General features: G+C 42.1%; 1 long non-coding RNA gene across 1 annotated transcript; it reads left to right on the top strand.

Annotated features, from left to right (window-relative positions):
* The first annotated feature begins 6,914 nt into the window (after window positions 1-6,914).
* On the top strand, window positions 6,915-16,957 carry LOC121642169. The gene is made up of 3 exons (XR_006010853.1): window positions 6,915-7,156; window positions 10,733-10,738; window positions 16,946-16,957. It is a non-coding gene; the product is annotated as an uncharacterized LOC121642169 (long non-coding RNA).
* Window positions 16,958-18,118: the final 1,161 nt, after the last annotated feature.

The raw sequence follows: 18,118 nt of genomic DNA, 5'->3' as shown, positions 1-18,118 counted from the left end.
ACCTGGTAATAGTACTCATGTTTTTTACTCATGGTTACCTCATTCCCATCTACCTTCAAACAGAAACCTGCCAGCTGTTTCTTGCTCAGTGCTGTGTAGAAGTCTTTTGGATGTGCTTCTTTCAGTGATATGGGGCATTTTATTTCCAACACCCCGTGACTGTCCAAGTCTCTGTCATGCAACAGGCCATCTGGTGAGGCAGCAAGGTAGGGATACTCAGAGTTTACCCACAGTCCAGTCTCTCTAACTGTCATGTTCGGGAATTTCTCCACAAAGCTTTGCCTTGCCTTAGCCTCATTTGCATGGCCATACTCCAGACTAACAGCTTTCACAGGTGGTTCCCATAGCTTTCTTTTCACCAGGTTTGCTCTAACACAGTCACTTGAAGCTGTTACTACTGATTTGGCTATAGATGCAGTTACCCTAAGTCTGCGCTCAGCAAACCAAGTCTCATCCCCCTGTACAGAACATAGTTCTGTGATACCACTCACACTGGGCATCAGATTTTGGCAAATTATGCCCACCTTTTGTTGTAACAAGCCTGTTTCATCAATGGAGAGGGTGTAGTTGTCATAATGCATGGGGATGATGGTCTCCCACATACTACCCTGAGGAGAACTTGCAGTTTGTAGATCTCTCACAAAATTGTTCATCTCCACATGTGTTAGCGATGTCCTCCGCAAAGAAGTAGGCCTAGGGTCAAAGTTTATTACAGCAGACATCTTCCGCTTTCTGTTTGGATACTGAGCATCTGTGATGGACTTTGGGTTTTTGCCCACCTTCCTGCCAACATTCCAGGTGCATGGTTTGCTTGTACAGGATTCATCACTTCTGGAGTTCTTACAGTCATCTATTGCAAAGAGAACTGCAGCCACATGACTACAGCGCCCAAGTGAGGAAGCCTTACACTCACAGGAAGCATTTTGCACAAACCCAGTGTTCGTGGAGAGAACTATCACAACATTGTATGTGATCTTTCGCATGCTTCCAAGAACTTTTGCTTTAACATGATACTGGTTACCTTGATATAAATCCTGCATCATGGTCACATTTTGACTCTCAAACAACTGTCTTCCTCTTCTCAATGGTTTTGTTGTTTGACAGTGTAATCCTTCATCTTCCACATCACTATTTTCTTGCACTGATTCTATGATGTGGTGATAAATATGTCCAGAATTGAAGCAAACCGGTATGCCGCTTTGAGGAAAATCTTTCCAGTTTCCATCCTTTGGTTGAAGATCCTCATTTGCTGGACTTGACCCTCGCTGTGATGCAGCTTTGATGTTATACCATGCACCACCGTCTACAGCTGGATCAATTGGTAATTTTTGATCCACAGCATGCTGGCATCTGTACAAACACAATGCATGGAGTAATGTATTTATCTAATAATCAAACAGAACAATGTCTCTGAAAATAAATATATCTTGCCTTTGTATTTATAATTCATAAAGGAGCTATACCTGATATTATTTTAATATGTCTAAGAAGAATGGTTTTTACATAGTATATTATGTGGTATAAGGGGTAAGTCCATAAAACCGAATGACTCATTGATTGCTAGGGATGTAAGGAAACAATCGAAAATTGATTTAAAATCAATTCAAACTGGTTTAAATGAAAATCGATGTAGAAAAAAGGAAAATTGATTTGCATATAATGCATCAATGAAGATGACGTTCAAAACAAATCATCTTTTGTTCACAAAAAGATTTGTTTTCCATTCCTATCCATTTCCATAATAATTATTTGTTCAGTGTTAAGTTTTGTTAGTACAACAAGCAATAGAAGGCCACAGTTTTAAACAAGGGAGAAAGGGGCAAATATAAGAAAAAGACTATTTGGCCATAAAATAACTCAAAACTATTTTATTGGTAGTGGCAGGCCACTTTTTCGGACAGTGGAGTTAACTTCTGTAACTGATTTAATATCACGTTTAGCTCCTTAACAAGTTAGGGTTGCACTGTCAGAGTTAATGATGGGTAATAGCCTAGATTTAAAATAAATTCCTACTATAACATTCTTACTACATTTTGGTGGCTAAAGTGTGTTTAGGTCTGCTGAAATGTGAAACACACTAGTTACACCGCATACAACACTAATAACTGAGCGAGAGCTAGCTTAAAAACAGCTTACCTTTCAACTAATAAAGCTTTCTTTCCGCTCACTTTGAGGCCTCTACATGTCAACCAACGTTTAAGTTCAACAACACTGTGTTTATTGATTGGACTGTACTGAAATGAAGCTCCCGGGACGTCTTTTTCTTCCAAAACTACACGTACACTAGGTGTCGCCATTGTAAGCTAACTCTTTGTTTGTCCGAACTCACGCTGTTGCCGGAGCTCATGAATATTGATGAGTAAATGTGACGTCATTCGAGATCAGTGCCACTACTACTCAAGGCCAAGGCGGGGATCTCGGGGAGGATCATGGCGGGGAGAACAACACACCTACTCTCGAAACTACCTCAGCATGCACTCAGATATGTGGAGACCTGAGTGGAGGCCGCTCCTGCTCAAAAATATGTTTGACCTATGTCTATCCAGAGGGACACCCAGAAAAGAAGGTCAAGGTTTATGCCATCATTGACGACCAGAGCAATAGGTCATTAGTCAAATCAGCGTTTTTTGACACATTTGACATTCCAATGGGCTTGGTATCACCATACACACTTAAGACATGCACAGGGGTTTCCATGACAAATGGTCGCATAGCTGAAAACTTCATCATACAGTCAATCAGTGGTCAGTTCAGCTCTCCTCTGCCTTCCCTGCTCGAGTGTGATGCACTGCCAGACAACAAATCAGAAATCCCAACGCCAGAGGTTGCTCAAGCCCATCCACATCTCAAGCACCTGGCAGGCAAAATCCTACCCTTTGACCCTGAGGCCGATATTATGTTGCTGTTAGGACGAGACTTAATACAAGCACACAAAGTGTATGAACGTGTTAATGGCCCAGTGAATGCTCCATTTGCTCAGAGACTTGCACTTGGGTGGGTCATTGTCGGGGAAGTATGCTTAGGCGGAGCTCATAAGCCAACTGTTGTAGGCTCATACAGGACCTGCGTCCTAGAGAACGGCCGTCCAAGTCTTCTGCCACCGTGCCAGAACAGTTTCCGAGCTAAAGAGCAGTTCCAGTCGCATAACGAGCCCTGGGACACTCGCAGTTCATGTCAAATCGGTGAGTCCATATTTCAACAAAGTGAGAAAGATGAAAAGCTAGCCCCCTCTCTAGAGGACCAAGCCTTTCTACAAATTATGGAACAAGAGTTTCACCAAGACGACACAAACAGCTGGATAGCTCCCCTTCCTTTCCGCACACCAAGGCCTCGTCTGCCTAACAATAGAGGCCTAGCTCTCAGCCGGTTAGAGTCACTGTGCCCCACACTAAAGAGACGTCCTGAAATGGAGACACACTTCATGGGCTTTATGCAGTGGTTATTTGATAAAGGTCACGCAGAGCCAGCTCCGAGCCTGGGGGAAGAAGAGGAATGCTGGTACTTGCCCTTCTTCGGAGTTTATCACCCACAGAAGCCGGGGAACATTAGGGTCGTGTTCGACTCAAGTGCTAAGTTCCAGGGGGTGTCTTTAAATGACATGTTGCTCACAGGCCCAAACATGAACAACAGCCTTGTAGGGGTGCTTGTCCGTTTCAGAGAAGACGCAGTGGCAATTACAGCGGAAATACAGCAAATGTTCCATTGTTTTCTCGTGCGAGAGGATCACAGGAACTATCTCCGGTTCCTCTGGTACCGCAACAATGACCCACAAGAACAAATTGTTGAGTTCCGGATGAAGGTGCACATGTTCGGCAATAGCCCTTCACCAGCTGTTGCCATATTCGGCCTGAGAAACACAGCACGCCAGTCAGACATGTGCTACTCTCCTGCAGCCAAGCAGTTCATTCAGAAACATTTCTATGTCGACGATGGATTAAAATCTGTTCCCACAGAGTCTGATGCAGTCAAGCTCCTCAAAGACACACAAAACCTGCTTGCTGCTTCCAACTTGAGGCTTCATAAAATAGCCTCAAACAGCCCTCGAAGTCATGAAAGCATTTCCAAGTGAGGACCTGGCAAGCGGGCTCAAAGACATAGACTTCAGCACTGACTTCCCACCGATGCAGAGAAGTTTGGGAGTATGTTGGGACATTGAGAAAGACACATTCACATTCAGAGTGTCAGAAGCCGAAAAGCCTTACACAAAGAGAGGCGTCCTGTCCACAATCAATAGTCTTTTTGACCCGCTGGGGTTCGCAGTGCCAGTAAGCATCCAGGGGAGGGCGCTGTTAAGGGAACTGACAAAAGAGACTTGTGGGTGGGACGATTCACTTCCAGAGGCCATGTTCAAGGAGTGGCTAGAATGGAAAAACACTCTCAAACAACTTGAGCAAACTCACATTCCAAGACCCTACTGCTCATTCTCTCTTGCAAATGCAAAACACAAGGAAATCTGCATCTTTTGTGATGCATCAACCCAAGCAATCGCGGCTGTGGCTTACTTAAAGGCAACCAACAACAATGGTTAGGTGGAGCTCGCATTCATATTCGGGAAAGCAAAACTTGCACCCAAGCCTGAACTTACCATACCCCGACTTGAACTGTGCGCTGCAGTGTTAGCGGTGGAGGTTGCAGAGCTCATTAGAGATGAAATGGACATTCAGACTAGTGCCATGCATTTCTTCTCAGACAGTAGAGTCGTTCTTGGCTATATTTACAATGAGTCCAGGAGATTTCATGTCTTTGTGAACAACCGTGTGCAGCGCATCAGACGGGCAACACAACCAACTCAATGGAGCTACGTAGCCTCTGAGCGCAACCCGGCAGACCACGGATCCAGATCTCTGCCAGCTGCCAAACTATCATCCAGCACATGGTTAACAGGACCCGACTTTCTCTTAAGGCCCACAGAGAGCACTTCACAAGACACATTCCACCTACAAGATCCTGACACAGACTTAGAAGTCCGTCCTTTGCTCACAGCTATTTCCCATACATCACACCCTTGTTCGAAAGCTGCAAACTTACAGTCTTTCTCCAGCTGGCAGTCAGTTACCAGAGCCATTGCCAGGCTTGCCCACATTTCACACACTTTCACACTAAAGCAGAAAGATGGACAATGTAAGGGATGGCATATGTGTCACGAGCTGACAACTTCAGATTTCCAACAAGCAACAGAGACAATTATAAAAGCCGTCCAACAGGAAACCTTCCCAGAGGAGCTGAAGTTAATGAAAGCAGGAAAGAACTTTCCAAAGGGAAGTCCCTTAACAAAACTTTCACCCTTTCTTGACAAAGCAGGTCTCCTCAGGATGGGCGGACGCCTTCTCCACTCAGACCTTGAAACTGTTGAGAAAAACCCTTTTATTATGCCACGCCAGCACCACGTAACCAGCCTGTTGATCCGGCATTACCACGAGAAGATCAAGCATCAAGGGCGTCACCTTACAGAGGGTGCCTTAAGATCTGCAGGATACTGGATCCTAGGAGGTAAACGTCAGATCAGAAGCCTCATCTACTCATGTGTGCTTTGTCGCAAGCTAAGGGGAGCGACACAAACACAGAAAATGGCCGATCTACCTACAGAACGCCTAAGTACTGAACCCCCATTCTCTTATGTAGGTATTGATGTGTTTGGGCCATGGTTAGTTACCTCCCACCGTACACGGGGAGGACTTGCAAGCAGCAAACGGTGGGCAGTGATGTTCACATGCATGAGCACAAGAGCCGTTGGACACATCAAGTTTTATCAATGCCCTCCACAGGTTCTTTTCCATCAGGGGACCCACAAAACAGCTGAGATCAGATTGTGGGACTAATTTTACAGGGGCCTGCAAAGAACTAGGGTTTGACATTAAGATCTCTACTGACCCAAAGATCAAGTCGTTCCTCAACAACAACGGTTGCACTTGGATCTTTAATCCTCCCCACTCTTCACACATGGGAGGAAGTTGGGAGCGGATGATCGGAGTAGCACGTAGGATCTTAGACTCCCAGCTTGCGCAACTTGGACCGCAACTCCTCACACATGAAGTCCTGACCACCTTCTTAGCAGAGGTGGCTGCAATCATGAATGCACGGCCGCTGGTTCCTGTCTCAAGCGACCCAGACTCCCCATTCATCCTCACTCCGGCTACACTCCTAACGCAGAAGATCGGCGCTCTTCGTGCTCCTCAAGGTGACTTTGAGGAAAAGGACATTTACAAGCAGCAATGGAGACGGGTCCAGAGCTTGGCCAACTCTTTCTGGCATCGTTGGCGGAAGGAGTACCTCTCAACGCTGCAATGCCGTCGGAAGTGGCATTCTGCAAGACCAAACCTGCAAGAGGGGGATGTTGTCCTCCTGAAGGATCCCCTTGCCAAGAGGAACTTATGGCCAATGGGGGTGATAGTTAAAGCCCACCCTAGTAGTGATGGACGGGTTAGAAAAGTTGAAGTTAAAGTGGTGAAGGATGGCACTAACAGAGTGTATTTAAGGCCAGTTACAGATGTTGTTCTTCTTTTATCTGATGCTGTGCAACAAGGTTAGTTGAAGGGTTAAGTGTGACATCTTACTGATGTCAGGCGGGGAGTGTTCTGGCTCCTTAAGAGCCATCTCACAGTTATTTTTGGTGTGATTAATTGTTAATTTAACCGCTACTTACGTTTTGTAAAAGTATGCATTTAGATCGTATTGTGAAGGGCAACAGGAAGTAGCGTAGCTTACTTCCTGTCAAGCACGTCAAACGCGAAGGCTTACTCCTACTCCAGCAGCCCTGTGTCCTGAGCGAGCACAGCCTGTATGTTTATAAAATACCTTCATTTACATGCTTAGACTTAGAACTAAGTGTCTTTATGTTTGTTATTATGTTTGTTCTGTAAAAATACGCTAATTCTGTGAAGTTGTTACATTAGCATTTAAGCTTGCGTTAGCATGTTAGCCTTGTATGTGTGTGCTTATTTAGTGTATGCTAACAAGTCACGTGATCACGTGTGGGTCACTATTTCATAAAATAAGGTAACAAATACTCATTGTAAGCCATGTTAATTTGGTTTATTCTTGTTTGCAGTTTTACTCTGGCCAATGGTACAATAAATGCCTGTTAAAGATCAGCACTTGTCATCATTGAAGGAGTTATCTATCTGCCTAGCCCCGGGGAAACAGCAAGGGCAGAATAGTTCTCTTCATTTATTATATGGTTTGGCATGTAATCTTTCACGTAAAAGTACTAACCTAGTTCTTATCTTTTAAGATCTTAGCAGGCACGTTAAAATCACCCAGTCAGTTTCAAACATTACAATCATAGTAATGTGAAAGTCTTTAATCTTGGTTTGTGTACCATCTTCATGTTGTACAAATCATTTGACCAAATTACACATTACTATTTCAGTAAGCATTTATAAAATGACATTGTCAGATTAAACTGTATAAAAAATATTAGCATTATTAACTGAACAGTAGGAACAGAACAGAATGAAACAGTCTAATAAATCAGGTGCATTTACATAACTGCATAGCTGAATGAAAACATGTCAGACATGAAAAACAGACCAATGTTTTTCTTTTTTTTTCTTAATTAAAGCACACTGTTTTATTTCAAATAAATGGATCTGATCCCTCTCAGTGGCTGCCTCTGACTACATACGCCACTGGGCACTCTCCGGTGCACCATCCTGGAGGACATCTTTTGTAGGTCAACAAGGTGGCGCTGACACCTTTCTAACATGTCCATGAGTCTTGTTGACCTCCATTCAGGTATGTACCCTTTCCACACGTCTTTGTCTTCAGTGTCTGTCTCCTCGTCACTCACCATGCATGCAGGCGCCTGTTCCAGGTATCTGTACTCCTCATTGGTTAAGATGAAGCGAGCAACAGATCGGTGTGAATTTAAAAGCTTTTAAATCTGTAAGTGATTCAACTCACTCTATGCCTTAGGTTGTTGAGAGCTTCGGCCCTCCGATCCTCTTCCACTTTGTTGTCTTCTGACAACTTAAATTCCCTCCTGATGTTCTTAAAGTATCTGTTGCCCCTATGAACACAAAAAGTGACACAATAATATCTTTTCAACAAAATTGTCTTTCTGTGATGAGTGACTGTGAGGACCCAGAAAATCAACCACACACAGTAGTTGGAATGTAGAAAAAACATTTATTCAGCAAAGGGGCAAGAGTCTGGCAAGGCTGGAAGAAGCGGTCTAGCCCTGGATGGGGGAAGGGAGAATGCTGTAAAAGTCCAAAATCCAGAATCAGGGTCCGAAGGCAGGCAATGGTCAGAACACAGAGACAGATGGGGTACTTATCCAAGACGTCAGACGAAGCTCGGGGTCCAAAAACAAAGCATGGGTCAGAATCCAGAAATCCAAGAAACCAGGCAAGAGGTATCCGACAAGGGCAAGGCAAGAGTAGGGATGTTATGCTCGAGCCGATCTGCTCGATCATGTGTCGAGCATGTGACACGGAAGTGTTTCGAGCATTGTCTCTGAGCATTGATTCTGCATTGCCAAAAGTCACGTGATAGACCAAGCGAGGTCTCGTTACGTCATCAGAGCGTATCGAGCAGCAAGCGGGATCTTTGAAGGGACCGGGCTTGTCAATCTCTCAGATTCCAAACGCTGAGGAGATCGCAGGTTTTTGAGAGGAGATTCTGTAGCGATTGTGCGACATTGCATTTTGAAAACAAATTTAGGAAAAGCATCACATCAGCACGAGCTTATATTGAATCACATTTATGTTTTAAAGATTTGGGGAAACACACGTCTGCGCAAGATGCCGTTGCCATGGTAACTGCTTATGGAGCTCGGAGTATGAGAGAAGGACGGAGCAGGTGGTGCCTTCAACATCACAGGTAAGCTTTATTCCCCTTTCTTTATATAGATGTTTTGTAAATAGCCTTGCAAAGAGCAGACTTTAAAGTTAATCATAAACTTCAACCAGAAGCATCAGAGGAAACGTCTCAGTCTACAGCTGCAGAGGAAAAACCTCCACCTGCAGGACCTTAGACACCAAGCTGGTTTCTGATCACCATCAGCAGCAATTTAATGTTTTTAAATTTGGTTAATTACAATTTTGTTGTTGTGTTTCTTTCAGGTGCAACCTCTCCAAAGCTGGAGAGGTAGTGTGCCAGAAGATGAGCAGACTGAAGCCTAACAGAAAATACGTTTTTAAATAAAAATTTATGACACATCACAATGTTGCCAAAGTTTTTTTTCTCATAATACATTTCAACATTCAAAGTGTCTTTGTCATTTGCACAGTAAGGAAACAAGTTTCCCTGAACAACGAAAATCTTACTTTGCCGTCCAACCTGAATGCCATAAAACATTATAAAATAAAAATAAACAATTTGGAAAAAAAAAAAAAAAAAAAAAATAGATAGAAGATGAACAAAAAAACTGAGTAAATAATCTATGTACATAAATGTGCAGTGTGCTATAAACTCTTGTGCCACATTTAACAACGATCAGCTATACAAAAGAAAACAACTCATGAGGTAGACGAAAACAAGCATTTGCAATATCTATTATAAATAATAAGACACATAAAACAGTAAACAATTTTATTACAACTGTATAAAACACAGTCACTATACCCGTTGCACAAACACTCCTTCCCTCATGCCTTCCCACTGTGAGTAGACTACTATCATTACAGATTGGTTTACTTAAGTTACACCACAATTCTGTTACCTAAACAAATGTTACCTAATACCCCTCCTTCTTATTTATATGAACAACAGAAAATAAATATTCACTCGGATGGTAGATTACGTATCGTTTATTGAACACGTATTCAAAGTTGAGATGGGGATGACAGATGTGAGGTGTCAATGCTGTCCTTCTGATACATCAGACTCCCACATCCAGCAGATGATGCTCTTTGATTTGGTCAAATGATTCAGAACACTAAGCCATTTTCAAGCATTTGGGTCAAAGTTGGCTCGATGATTCATGAGGCCTCGGTTTCACCATCCATAGGCAAGAGGGGTAATCCAAGGGCAGAAGTAGTAGGCAATCTGAAGACAACTGAATGCTGGATATCAACTTGGCGAGGTGCTGGCGATGATAATCTGGCAGAGACGGAGAGACTGAAGAGGGATTAAGTAGTGCAGAGAAACCAAGCAGCAATCAGGGAAAACCAGGTGGGCTGAATTAGGTTGGTAGCCTGTCAGAGCAGGAACAAAGACAGAGTAGCAATTAGGCCCAGGTGATCTAAATCAGCTGATGAGCTCAGACAGGGCAGAGAACATGACACTTTCTTTGGAGAGATAAGCATTTTTTTTCAGAAGTAACCTTAAACCAATTTTAGAGTCATAACTTACTTCTGATCAAAGAGGTGTCATATTCCTCTTCATCTCCAGTTGTCCACAACATTGAATTTGTGACACCGGAGTTGTGCTCAGACATGAACCTGCAGATTACATCACAGAAAACACAACAAAGCAACAGGAAACATGACATACAAAACATCTGCTCTGAAAATTTGTTGGTGAACATGTAAAATCAAAGTGCCATTATTTTTGTATCTGAGTCAATTTAAGATGGACTAAAGCATCATTAGTGTATGATCTGATGAATATATAACTACTAAAGGTGATGCTGCATAGAAAATACATGTCTTGTAATCAACTTACAGACTATTAAATGGTTATAGATGTCTTACCTCGTATTTGTGCCCATCCTCCAGACTCCCGTGGGTCCTTTTTACCTCACGCTAAAACAGCCAATATCTTGTAACAGTAGTAACAGTGTATGAAGATGAATGTTAGATCTGTTTTACTCAAATCTATGAAAACAACAATAAAGGCTTAGTGAATAACTTCCAACTGGGTTGTAGGAATCTGCTGCAGAGTCCGTGGTTTCGGAGTTGCTGATGTTTCTGCTCCTGCAGCCAGTCTGTTCTCCACGGCTTCAGTCAGTTCAACCAGTTTCTCCATCACCTTGTCAACTTTCAGGTGTGCCCTGCACACACCCTGAAACATTTACAAGTGTGTTTTCCAACATTTCAGTTTTTGATTGTAAACACTGGAACATCATTACAGAAATCAAAGCATATGACTCCCATAAGGGAACAATGAAGGGAACAAGGATTGGGAACTTTTTTTTTAATGGGAACTTGCATATTAATAATCATTTTAATGTAATTATGAATGACTTTAGCAAAGCTAATTTCCATCTTTAGTCCCTTATTATCATCAACAAAAGACAAAAAGGACAAGATGGTGTTGATCAAACAATTAAGAGAACTTGGGAAAGCACGTCATCCCACGTGGTGCATTGTGGTAGGCAGCCGTCATACTTGCATTCTGTACTATACTGATTCTGTACTACCTGTAAGCTATATATTTATACACACACTAAGATATATACTGCCCATTGCACAACATACAGAAAACATTTTATCAAGAAACAGTTTTCTCTCCGTCACAAGGATCTACCAAGCATACAGTAGTTGTACTGAGCTGCTTAAAATAGTATTTTTGGTGTGTACATATACAGCCTTCAACCACCTCAGGGTGTACAGGCATTCTGGTCTCCTCGCGATCCTCATCATGCTGACAGTTCTAGAAACTTTCTGTAAAAAGAGGAAGAAGGTCAATAAATAAATCTACACCTCATTACAGTGGTTAATAATTCTAAAATAAGTTGTTTCTGTGTGGTTGTGGACATATTTTATCTAAGGGAACTTCAGACTGATAACTCGCCAGTAAACATTTTCCCATATATATTCCACATGAGCAGCAACAATAACAAAAAGGCTTAGTAAACAGCTTACAGATTAACCGTAGGAAAATGCTGTGAAGTGTGTGGTTCCACAGCTCCTGCTGTTACTGCTACCACCACCAGTTGACCTCCAGTTCTCCAAAGCTTCAGTCAGCTTGTTGGCCAACCAAATTTACTCCGGGTTTTACCTTTACTTTTGACAGTAATTTTGTCCACCCATTATGTATTTAACTTACTTTAATGACAATAAGCACTCGATTGATTGTCTGTCAGTGGTTATTGAACAATTAAGAAACAGTTTTAACTGTTTTAACCATAAAATAAGTATTAAAAGACAAAAGAAATTTTACACACGTTTTATATTTAACCCAGTTTAAATGAAACAACCATTCACTTGTATTCATTTAACGAGGAGCTTACTTGCCAGGACCAAGATGGCGATCACGTGGATGTGTCGCAGCAATGGCCAACGGGCGTTACATCTATGAATGAAACCATAAAAGCTAGCAGTTGGCATCTCAGTTCCAAATAAAGTTACTGCAGTTTCACGGACATGGGTATAACAGTAAGTTTGTCAGTGAAGCTAAACGTAAGTAACTCAGTATCTACAACAACTGAAACAATTTAAAGGCCTAAAAAAACAAGTATCAACTTACTTCCACAGAATGTCCGATGTGACTGGACGGCAGGCTCTGCTACTGGCTCCAGCTGGGTGCCAAATATGTGATGGCCTATTTAACTGGAATTTGTCCCATGTAAAACTGTTCTCAGTATCAATGTGGATATAACTAGGAATTCCTTTCTTCAAGAAAATGCACAAGGTTGCAAAATAAATATATACTATGATTTCCATAATTTTCAAATGGATCAAAGTTTGCTGAAGAGAATACATTGAGGCATTACTGATAGTAATGTGTATAGATGGAATAACAATATTATTGTTTGTCTGTAACTGGGAAATAGTTGCATTATTATCATTCCCAAAGCCACTGTTTAAGTCAAAGATTATGTATTCCTGCACTGTTGATTACATCCTGCTGCCACAGTTATAGAGGTGTTTGCCCTCCTTGTGTTGAAAGACCATGGTTATTCCACTGATTCTGAAATTCAGTAGCAGCCCTTTGAATTCGTTGGAAATAGACGTAATGAAGACAAAACAAATGTATTTCATTACGAGAATCTAGTACACCTTCTTCCTCCATGAAGCTGAACAGATTAGCTAAATGAAATGATACAACTTGATTCTATTCTGCCCACAATTTCTCAATTCTTTGATTGTGCACTGACCTCCCAGTAATAACTTAACCCTCTCCTGTGAAGCATGAAATGGGCAACACCAGTGTTTTCCGGTCCATGATCACATCTCACCCTAGACAGTATTCCAAAATTTTGGGTACCAGCAATGAATAGTGATAAAACACTTGAGGCTCTGTTGTTGTCCAGACAAGCAAGGTAGATGATGGTCTGACTAAAACCATCAACAAAGCCGTGAAACACTATCCTCCACCTCACAAGTTTGTGGTTTCCATCTATGTGCCCGTGAAAGTGAAATCACAGTGATTTATTAGAAGGAAAAGCAAAACGAGGCCAAGATTATGTATCACAAAATATGAAGACTGAAAAAACAAATTTTTTTTTTGTCAAAGGTCAGTTAATTTTATTTTAGATGTGTAACTTCATGTAACTGTTCCAGTTGTGGTATGAATGTCCTTACGATAGCTGATTTGAAGTAGAGACATGATAAATCCGTTGACGTATTGCATAACGTCCTCTGAAAGACCGCCCAACGGGGTCAACTTCTTTTAGACTCTGTCTAACATGCCACCTTTGAAGGCGTAATCCATGTGACCTCAAGCTGCCATGAACATACCTTTTAACCTGCATTTGTGGTTGACTGGAGAATTTCACCAACTCTGTTGAGATTGTCATTTGATATTGTTGAATATGTAAGTGGCTGAATCCCAAGCTACTGTCTGTGCCTGTAGAGCAGGGCTACTCAATTCGGTACTACGAGGGCCGCAATCCAGCAGGTTTTCCATGTATCCCTGCACCAACACACCTGAGTCAAATTAGGTGGCTCTAACAGCCAATCAGGTTCTACACAATAACTCATTAATTTCACTCAGGTGTGTTGGTGCAGGAATACATGGAAAACCTGCTGGATTAAGGCCCTTGTAGGACCGAATTGAGTAGCCCTGCTGTAGAGGTTCCGACAGCTTATTCCCAAGCATGTTGCAATATTTTGTCTTTCCAAGGGAAACTAAATGAGAGATCTGCTCTTCTGAAATGCTGTACTGAGGTCGAACTTGATGTCTAGTCATAACTGGTGGTGGCAAAAGAACTTCTCTGTTCTCAGACCTACTTCTTTGCCTGGTTTCATAGACACTCAGCAAAAATTGTAGACATCCATATAAAGACTCTAACATACCAACCACTTCTCTGTTTCTGGAATCTTGAACAAAACTTGGGATTGTCAGTAATCCAGATAAAATATGAATATGATCACGAAGGTCTTCGTGGTGCCTCTGATGAAAAAAGTCTGCAGGTTCTCTTTGTATTTCTTCAACACATCCCAAAACATTTTCAAAAAATTATCTTAAATCATTTTCATTGCTTTTTACTTCCAAATTGAAAAACATCTAAAAAGGAATCGTAATGAACTTGAATAGCATCATTGTATTATGTTCTTCTGCAAATTATTACCGCCTCTGGACATGCTAAGCAATTCTTGTTAAAGAATTTCCTGGTTTAAGAATTATTTCCAGTACAGAGAAGAACTTCCTGTGCCAGATGCTAAGCAAAAACAAAAAGAGGTCACCCACACATTTCATGTGTTAAAGCAGCATATGTGTATGTAAGAGGAGAATGTATTTGTGTGAGAGGGGAATGTATGTGTGTGAGAGGGGAATGTATGTGTGTGAGAGGAGAATGTATGTATGTGAGAGGAGAATGTACGTGTGTGTATGTGTTAACATTTTTAACTCCAGTGTTTCTTTATGGGGATCCTAAACTCTGGGAGTCAAGCCTGCTTGGTCTGCCCTCTGCAAACATGACTTGACTGGCTCCTGGTGTGAATGGGTCCCCAAAAATGCCGTTTCCTCACAGCAGCGCCAAGCCAGAGACAGATATTAGGAGTTTGTGTGTGTGTGTGTGTGTGTGTGTGGATGGGTGAGGGGGGGTGGGTGGGAGGTGTTTAATCTGTCACATAACTGGGTGTGTAAATGGCTTATTGTTTTTGTTCTGTGATTTTCTTTTTTCATTTTAATATGCATTCATTTATACTATGTAAAGCACTTTGTGTTGCCTTTGCATGAAAAGCGCTTTATAAATAAAATTTGATTGATTGATTGATTGATGTGTGTGAGAAGAGAATGTATGTGTGTGAGAGGAGAATGTATATGTGTGAGAGGAAAATGTATGTCTGTGAGAGTTAAAATACGTGTGTGTGTGTGTGTGTGTGAAAAATGCATATATGTGTGAGAAGAATGTATGTGTGAGTAAAATGTGTGTGTGTGTGTGTGTGTGTGTAAGTTAAAATGCACGTGAATGACAGAAGAATAAATGTGTGTATGAGTTCAGATGTGCGTATGAGTCTAAGAATGAATTATGGCTTATACGGGCCCTCATAACGTATGGTGGTGCACCGCACAGAGTGAAGATAGAATGGCAGTGATTTCTTTCATAGATTTAGAGACTTTACTCATCTACAACAAAGGCTAAACGTGATCAGCATGTCCAAGAGACCTCAAAATAAATACATCTTCTTAGAAGATCTCAAGTAAACACAGAGATGTAGTTATATCCAGTTCTGAAGCTAGTAGTGATGCTAATGCAAACTATGACAGTGATTTTATTATACACTATGCACAGTGGTAGGAACTGATGATATAGTGGCTAAATGCCATGGCCAGTTTGTGAATTGTATGCACACAGAATATTGTAGCCAGATTCCCTTCCAAGAAGTAAAATACCTTTGTGGCACACTTTGGCACGGTTTAGATATAAAAGTGGTCAAATACAGAGTCCACCCGGTACTAGCCACACTAAAACCTTCATAAAATCAATGATCTTTGTGCTTTTCTTATCTAACTTGTTACAGTTCACATTATTATGCATAGAATAATTTCTATCATGATGTTTTTCACTGTGTAAATTTAAAACAATTAGGCGATTATAAAGTATTAAAATTTACCTTTGGTTTATCACAATTTGGTCAGAGATATGAACATTCACAGTTTTTCTGACAGTGGGATTATATTCTTAGCTAGGTCTTACCAATACGAAGAGACCAAGAGTGTGTCTCAAACCGCGCACTTACATGAGTGCACTGGAAGGTAGTGCGTAGTGCGCACTAAGCACTACCTTCTGTAGTGCACACTATCGTGGGTAAGTCCTGATCCAAATTGAGCACTAACGTTTTGCACTTACCGGTAGTGACGTACCAGCTTAGCAGCGCCGCTCAGTTAATATACCTTTTTTTTCTTCCAAAATCCAAAATCACGTCAACATACGTGTTTGCATGTCATACTTTTATGCTAAAACAGTTTTTAAATAAGCAACGATATCTTAACTGAATTAAAGTACGTTACATTATACATTTGTTTTCATTAGTGTTTACACTGATACCGTTCATGTCTGGCAACAGGAAACCGATTATACTAGAAACCATCATTTAAAATATGAAATGCAGTAATGAAGACGCTAAAACAGGGATGCAGAAAACATTTTATTTAAACTTTTAATTAAATCATTTCTCCCTTGCCGCCTCCTCTTCTCCACAGCAGCGTCCTAGCCCGCAGGTGGTAAATGCCTCAGTGCCACTGCTGGCTCGGTAGTTTGATGCCACAGTGACCTACGGTGAACACAGAATGGAAGTTTATATAAAAGCAAACATTATTATGTACTTTATGGGTACTTTGTACATCACTTTAGATAAGCATCTGCAATCAGCTACAGCTTCGTCAGCGGTACCATGGAAACGGGCCGGTTCTCTAAACCAGCGGTGTTTACTAATCAGTTTTCAGATCAAGGACCATTTCGTTTACGCCAGAGACCCCGCAGTGCTTAATTTGGAGGTTCAGCAATCATGAATAAACATACGGAACCTATAGTATTAATCATTTTTAACACTTATAGCCCATCTAGATCCACGAAATCAGCTATAAAACTGCTAACATTTACGTTGCTAACTCTACTGCAGCCTCCAACAAATGATCAGATCCATAACTGTCATCAGGGATGGAAGAGATAAGAAGCATGCTGCATTTTATATTAGAATTATGATCAAATATCTTCATACTTACAACAGTTGAAAATACCCTCCGCCTGCATCGGTACCGCTGAGTCGGTGGCTGCCAGCTCTGAAAAACTGGTTGAAAGTCCCTTCCCTTCCGCTACGTCAGCAAGATGGCGTCCGTTTAGTGCGTGTAGTGTCCATCGTTTCGCACTAGATTTTTGGCCGAGTTTAGGGCAGCATCCGGGTACTTTCAGTGCACTGAGTTTTTACTGAAATTTCTGTGTCAGCGCACTAAGCACTTAAATGTAGTGTTCGAAGTATAGAAGTGCGCGGTTTGGGACACACCCCAAGATTATGCATATTTACCTTATAATTAGAGTGTTTTTATTGATTTAATTTGGGTAGGTCTGTTCAGGCGAACCACACCTCCAAAACCCCCCAGGGTTTAACAGGTTAACCTAATCTGAGGTTTCCAACTTTTTTTTATACCATTTATTAATTTCAGTGATAAAACTCAGGAATTAATGGATCTTCCATGGGCTCACCACCTGTTGGAGGGGCCATAGGGGTCGGGTGCATTGTGAGGCGGTGACCCTGGCAGTCTGATCCTCGGCTGCAAAAGCTAGCTCTAGAGACGTGGAATGTCACCTCTCTGGCGGGGAAGGAGCCTGAGCTGGTGCGCGAGGTTGATCGGTTCTGGCTAGATATAGTTGGACCCACTTCGATGCACAGCTTGGGCTCTGGAACCACTGTCCTCGAGAGGGGCTGGACCCTCTTCCATTCTGGAGTTGCTCCTGGTGAGAGGCGCCGAGCAGGTGTGGGCATGCTCATTGCCCCTAACTTGGAGCCTGTACATTGGGGTTTACCCCGGTGGAAGAAAGGGTAGCCTCCCTCCGCCTTCGGGTGGGGGGACAGGTCCTGACTGTTGTTTGTGTTTATGCACCAAATAGCAGTTCAGAGTACCCACCCTTTTTGGAGTCCTTGGGGGGGGCTGTTGGAGAGCACTCCTTCCGGGCACTCCCTCGTTCTGCTGGGGGACTTAAATGCTCACGTGGGCGATGACAGCAAGACCTGGAGGGGCATGATTGGGAGGAACGGCCCCCCTAATCTAAATCCGAGTGGTGCTTTGTTGCTGGACTTCTGTGCTCGTCATGGATTGTCCATAACGAACACCTTGTTCAGAC

Source organism: Melanotaenia boesemani, chromosome 6 (genome assembly GCF_017639745.1).
Source record: "Melanotaenia boesemani isolate fMelBoe1 chromosome 6, fMelBoe1.pri, whole genome shotgun sequence".
Taxonomy (NCBI): Eukaryota; Metazoa; Chordata; class Actinopteri; order Atheriniformes; family Melanotaeniidae; genus Melanotaenia; species Melanotaenia boesemani.
Note: the sequence above shows the minus strand (reverse complement) of the source record. Positions and strands in the feature narration are given on the sequence as shown.